The 6,000-nt window shown below is 52.7% G+C and overlaps 1 protein-coding gene across 4 annotated transcripts in view; it reads left to right on the top strand.

Moving 5' to 3' along the window:
• Positions 1–1,700: 1,700 nt before the first annotated feature.
• The window catches only part of Sh3tc1 (SH3 domain and tetratricopeptide repeats 1), a 44,480-nt gene continuing 40,180 nt past the window's right edge, over positions 1,701–6,000 (top strand). For 2 of the 4 annotated variants that reach the window (XM_029477645.2, XM_029477640.2), the window contains exons 1-2: positions 1,701–1,787; positions 4,697–4,823. The gene's annotated coding sequence lies outside the window, so the exon portion shown is untranslated. The other 2 variants (XM_029477641.2, XM_029477644.2) reach the window with 2 other exon arrangements.

Below are 6,000 nucleotides of genomic sequence, written 5' to 3'. Positions count from 1 at the left end.
AGAGGACTCCAAGCACAAATGAGCCTCGTGGGCCTACCCTTCAGAGGGGGGAGTCATCGTCAGGTGAAGTTGGAGCCACGGGGATTGTTCTGCTGCGGTCCCCACCCCTGTCCCAGGCCCTCCAGGAAGGCATTTCTTCCTGCCATTCCACTGTTCCAGTCCATCTGTGAGCCCAGAAAAGGGACAAGCTTTGAAGACCTTGTCAGTCAGGAGACACCCAAACTGGAGGCACAAGGGAGGCGCCCAGCAAGGTGCCTGGTGATGCAAGGCCTTGGAGAAGGGGAAAGTGGGTTGGACTATGTTTTTCTAAGGCCCCAGGCTGGGCCACTGCACTAATGATAGAGCGGACTCCAGGGCCACCAGTTCCCATCAGTCTCACTAGGGGGAGGGGATGATCTCTAAGTCACATAGGTTTGGCCCTACTGTGTCTGTGCAGGGTGTCAGCCAGCAGCCCACCAGCCAGCCCAGGTGGGGATGGTCTGTAGCGTCGCACTGCAGGGCTGGATTGCTGCTGGCTAGGGTTTGCAGAATCCCAGGTCCTGGAGCAGCTTTGGAAGTGTGGGCATGTACACACATAGTGCAGCAGGGAGGGAGGCAAGTCCTGGCCAGAGGGACGGCGTGAGGGGTCGCTGAGTGCCTGGGATCAACGTGGATCTGAGGGCGAATCTCATGTAAATCCTAAACAAAAGCAAAGAAGAGAATTGCCACGCGGCTGGAATCGCATTGGCTCCTCCATTCACACAGGTGAGGAAGGCTGAGCGGCCAGCGGTGTCAGGTGTTTCCTGCCTCCCTGCTGAGCTGCCCCTGCCCCACCCCCATACAAACCACAATAAGTAAAGAGTCAGACTCCGCAGGATGACTGATAAAAAGCTTGCACACGCCCACAGGAGGCCAAATCCTCCCCATTTACCAAAACACCCACTCCCCCAACGCTGGGGTTCCTTGGAAGAAAAGGATGCCCAGAATGGTTGAGAGACATCCTTGGCTGCGGCACCCATCCAGGAGGCAGCAGCCCCACCCTGGTGGCTAGGGGGCCCCAGGGGGAAGGGATGCCCCCGGTGACTGCCACCTGCTGATTCTCTGCTGGCAGAAGTGCTTCTTAGAACAGTGATTCAAAGACTCACCTAATGGTGAGGATCTTTTAGCAGCTCTTAAGAAGAATCCTAATTAGTCACGCTCACCAAGCAAGTGAAGGGCCCAGGATCTAACCTTAGGGACATCCGTGTTTGGGCATAGTTTCTCGGGACACCACATGGGAGATCTGCCTACCTTTGCTGTTGCTTTGCTGGTGCTACACGGGGCCTGGAACTTTTCTGTAAGTGCTCAATCAGGGCTTGCTAAACTCAGTCCTCTCAGCTCCAGCTTTAATCACTAGGCATGAGCGTAGCTGAGCTGTCTGCACCCTAACACAGCCCTTCCTCTGGTGGCTGTCCCAACTGCCTGCCTGTCGACTGAGGTGTGAGCCCCTCTCATATCCCCAAATCCTGGGAAGAGCTCTTAATCTGCTTCTTCCGCACCCAACAGGGGAATGCTGACCAGGAGCTGACATTCTTCTGATGGCTGATAAGGAGGAGGAAGGTCAGAAGGAGGCTGGCCCCTTCCCAGCAGGGCGGGCCCAGCCCGCCGATGACTCAGGTTGTCTGATTGGAGCCCAGCGGCCTGGGCAGGGCTTGTTCTGCTGCCTCCTGGGGCCTGAGACATTCGTTCAGTGCAGGTAGAGGAGGCCCGGAGCCCCCCTACACCCTCCCCCCACCCTTCTTCCTTGGCAGCCGCTGCTCTACGGCAAGGTAAGTCCTGGACGTCTCTGCAGGGTTTGTTCCAGGAGAGACCTACAATCTGCGCACCTGTGGGAGCAGGTGAGGGCTAGAGAGGCTGAACTTGGGATGATAAGCACTTGAACTGGTCTGATCTGGAGCAGCAGAGAGGACAGGTTTCGGGTGGCTGTGGTCAAGGAAAGGGGCCCTGGTATTTCTCAGTCTGAAAAGTGAGTGGAACCGGGCCCTGCCAAGGCAGACAGGAGGTATGAAGTAGAGGGTGTGGTCTCCCCACTATCCTAAGAGCCAGACTGGGTCCGGTGCCATGTGGAGTGGTAGAGTTCTAGAGGAAGCTGTTGATGTCTACTGGCCTCAGTCTCACACTTGCTGGATGAGTGTTCTTGGGCAACTCTACTCCTCTGAATTTCTTTTTCCCCATCTGTATGCTGGGGGAGGGGGGTACTGTGGCTGCCCTGAGCAGTGTCTGCATGTGGTTAGTGACCACAGCACAGTGGTGCCCTGTGGATGAAGCAAGAGTCCTGGGCTGGGGGTAGGATGCTGACCACGCTTACATTTTCCTCCACTTGCTAGACACCAGCACCAAAGACAGGGGTATCTTGTGCTTCGCTCTCAAACTCCCATATTCTCACTCCAGCACAGCCCTCTCCTTCCCAGGGGCTGAAGTTCCTGCCAGCTGCCAGCCCCTGGGGACAGTAGGGCAGTGATCAGAAAGGGTCTGACACCCTCCCCCATCCCATCTCCCCAGACACAAGAGTACTCCTGCTGAGTGGATCTGTTAGCCCTTGGAATTTAAGGCTGGTCAGGGCTGGTGAGTGTGTGGACTTTGTACAGAAGCTGAGAAGGCCAGCTCAGGCCCTAGGGAAAGGGGGTAAGGCCTCCTGAGAATCTGTTTGTCTGTGAGCATCCTAAGCCCGGGTATGTCTCCTCTTTTCCCGCCCGGAGGACTGGAGCATGTGTGGTCTGTGTGCATTTTGTAGGAGCAGCCTGACCTCAACAGAACTTTGTTCATGGTGAAGGGTGGGTCTCTGTCTTCCAGGAGCCCAGCAGAGTTCACAATTACACAAGTTTGGAACAAGGTACTATTTCAAAAGCCTGCCTCAATTTCCCTGATGCTTCAGGACCGTAAGAGAGTCCTAGGCTCTGCCCTAAGCTTCTGTGGTTAACAGCATAAGAAGGTATGTCCCTGAGTTGGTCCTTCAGCAGGACCCCAGCCAATGCATCCATCTCCAGGCCTCAGTCATTTGCCCTCCAAATCCATCTAGCCTTCTCCTGACTGAGACTCATATAGACTTCAGTATTTGGAAGTTGTCAGATGAAGGCGGGGCAGGGAGTCCCTGAACAGCCCTCTGTCTCCTGTTGTTGGTGTCAGGTGTTATACAGGTTTGGTGCAGGGATGTCAGCATTTCTCTTGTTGTGATAACCCCAGGCACTCCTTGAGGAAAGGCACTACTTCATCTTACAGCTTGTAGCTGTCCATCATTCAGGGAAGCTCAGGCAGGAACCTGGAAGCAGCAACTGAAGCAGAGGCCATGGGAGAATACTGCTTTTTCTTTTTACTTCTTTCTTTCCTTTTTTGAGACTCTGTAGCCCTGGGTGCTCTAGAACTCCCTCTGCAGAGACCAGGCTGGCCTTGAACTCAGAGATCTGCCTGCTTCTACCTCCTGAGTACTGGGATTAAAGGTGTACACTACTCAGACTCACCAGTTTGCTTTCTTAAATATCCCAGGAACCCCTGCCAAGACCTGGTACCACCCACATGGCTCACCAATCAGAACAATGTCCCACAGAGTTGCCTACAGGCCAGTTTTATGGAGTCATTGTCTCAAGTGAGGTTCCTTCTTCCCAGCTTCTGTTAAACTGACAAAAAAGTGATCAACCCAAGGGATCATCCACTCAGGATCTAGAGCAGATGTTAGCTGGAGGCCTCTGCACGCTCAAATTCCCAAAGGTTCTATTCTGTCCCTGGACCCCTCCCTTCCCCCTTTAAGCTCTAACGAGATCTACCATGCATCTGTAACCCACTGGATTGGTCTATCTAGCTGTCTGTCTGTCTGTCTATTTATTTTGCCTACATGTCCTGGGGTGCCCCTTGTCCTCTTGATTTGTGTGTCCACTGAGGTTTACTCTTTGTGCCTTGATGGCCAGCGTCTCCTGAGAGTACCATGGTGCCACACTCACCGCCACAACATCATTAGATGGTTTCATTCCAAAGTCCCCCGAGCTCCCCTGGGACAGACAGCCCCTCTGCTGGCCCCACACTCTGCTGCCTAGGTTGGCCTCTTCTCCCGTGCAGAGGAGAGGAGTGTGCTTGAGTGTCCAGGTGGCACGAGACTGCTGTTGCCCTGCTGCCCGTCTGGTGTGTCTCCACAGCATACCTCGTGGGCACACGGAGAAAGCTCTCGTTCTTTATCACTGCGCTTGCTATGCAGTGTGGAAGGGAGTGTGACTTATCTGACACCCAGGCTATTTCCAAGGCGGTGGTGTTGTCAACAGCTGGCTTGGCACCTGTCCCCACACCAGAGGCAGCAGTCTGAGAATGAGTACCGAGGAATGGGGCTGCTGGCCAAAGGTGAATGCAATTGTGATTACGACCTGGCGGGCCGCACTCTGATCTTGGCTGCCTGCCAAGGATGAAGTGGCAGATGTCAGGGCTGCTGATCTAACCTCGGAGAGGAGGATGGGAGGTCTTGGAGGCTCAGTCAACGTCGTGTCATGTTTTAAGGTACTAGACAGGAATGGGGACGTCAGTCCCCCTTTGATGACAGGTGCTCTGATGTAGTATTTGGGGAAGGCTGTCACCCTCTTAGTTTCTTGTCTCCACTGTGGGCCACAGGACCTCCGGGGTAAAAGAGGACTGGAGCTGCCATTGCAGTTGCTTCTCACCATGGCGTCTGCTCACCTCCACCTCGTTCTTTTGTCAGGTCCACTCAGTACTTGTCCACCGCGAGGCTCACATGGCCCAGCACTCTGACACCCATCCACCCTCCGAGACCCTGCTCAAGAATCTCTGAATGGAGTCCTAAGAGACTTTCCTGACTGCTGAGCAGAGTGAGTGTACCATACACAGCACAACAGGATTTGTCTAGGTGTGTGGGATTGGCCAGTAGGTTCCCAGGACTCTGCTTTTGGCCCCTTGTGGCCAAAAGTCTGAGAGGTAAGGTTGCTCCGATGCCCTCTACTCTGTCCTGGGGAGCTCACCATGTGTGTTGCACTTAGGGAATAATTGTCAGGTCTCTTGCTGTCAGGGTAGGGGAGCAACAAATGTTTGTGGGATGTAGTAGGTAGCAGGCCTCTCCCACCCTGCATTTACTTAGAGTTATCATTACATCTCTATTATTGCTATGAAGAGACTCTTTGACCAGGGCAAAATTACAAATAAAGGCATTTAACTGGGGGCTTGCTTACAGCTTTACAGATGAGTCCACGCCATCATGGCAGGGAACATGAGAGCAGGCAGGCAGGCATTGGAGTCGCTGAGAGCTCACATTCTGATCCACAGGCAGGACCCTGGGCCTGCTGTGGGCTTTTGAAACTTCAAAGCCCAGCCCGCACTTGACACACCTCTTTCAAGAGCACACCTCCTAATCCTTCCTAAACCATCCACCAACTAGGAACCAAATATTCAAATATATAAGCCTATGGCCCAGTGGTAGTGGAGCATGCCTTTAATCCCAGCACTGGGAGGCAGAGACAGGTGGAGTTCAGGCTAGTCTAGTCTACAGAATGAGTTCAGTGGACTGGGACAGTTACATGGAGAAACCCTGTCTCAAAAAAACTAAAACAACAAGAGCAACAAAACACAACACAACAAAACCAACAAAAACCAAACAAACAAAAAAAATCAAATACATAAGCCTAAAGAAACCTTTCTTATTCAAAGCACCACACTTGGTTAGCCAACCTTGTTTATACCAGGTTGGACTTGGGACATTATTTCACACCAAACTGATAAAATGAATATAATTTTTAAATATATAACATACACATATAAGGGGGATTTATTAGACTGGTGTATAATCTGTGCTCCAGCTATTCCGACAGTGTCTGGAGGTAGGTTTTCACTCCACATGGCAGGATGTTTCAATTCGTCTTCAGTATAAGCTGGGATCCCAGAGAAGTAGGTTGCAGAGCTAGTGAAGGAATGAGCTTGTCAGAGAGCGAGAGCAAGCAGGCAAAGAGAGCAAGCTCCTTTCATGGCTTTAATATAGGCAGCCAGCAGAAGGTG

This window comes from Mus caroli, unplaced genomic scaffold, assembly GCF_978045245.1.
Source record: "Mus caroli unplaced genomic scaffold, Mus_caroli_1 scaffold_4, whole genome shotgun sequence".
Classification (NCBI taxonomy): domain Eukaryota; kingdom Metazoa; phylum Chordata; class Mammalia; order Rodentia; family Muridae; genus Mus; species Mus caroli.
Note: the sequence above shows the minus strand (reverse complement) of the source record. Positions and strands in the feature narration are given on the sequence as shown.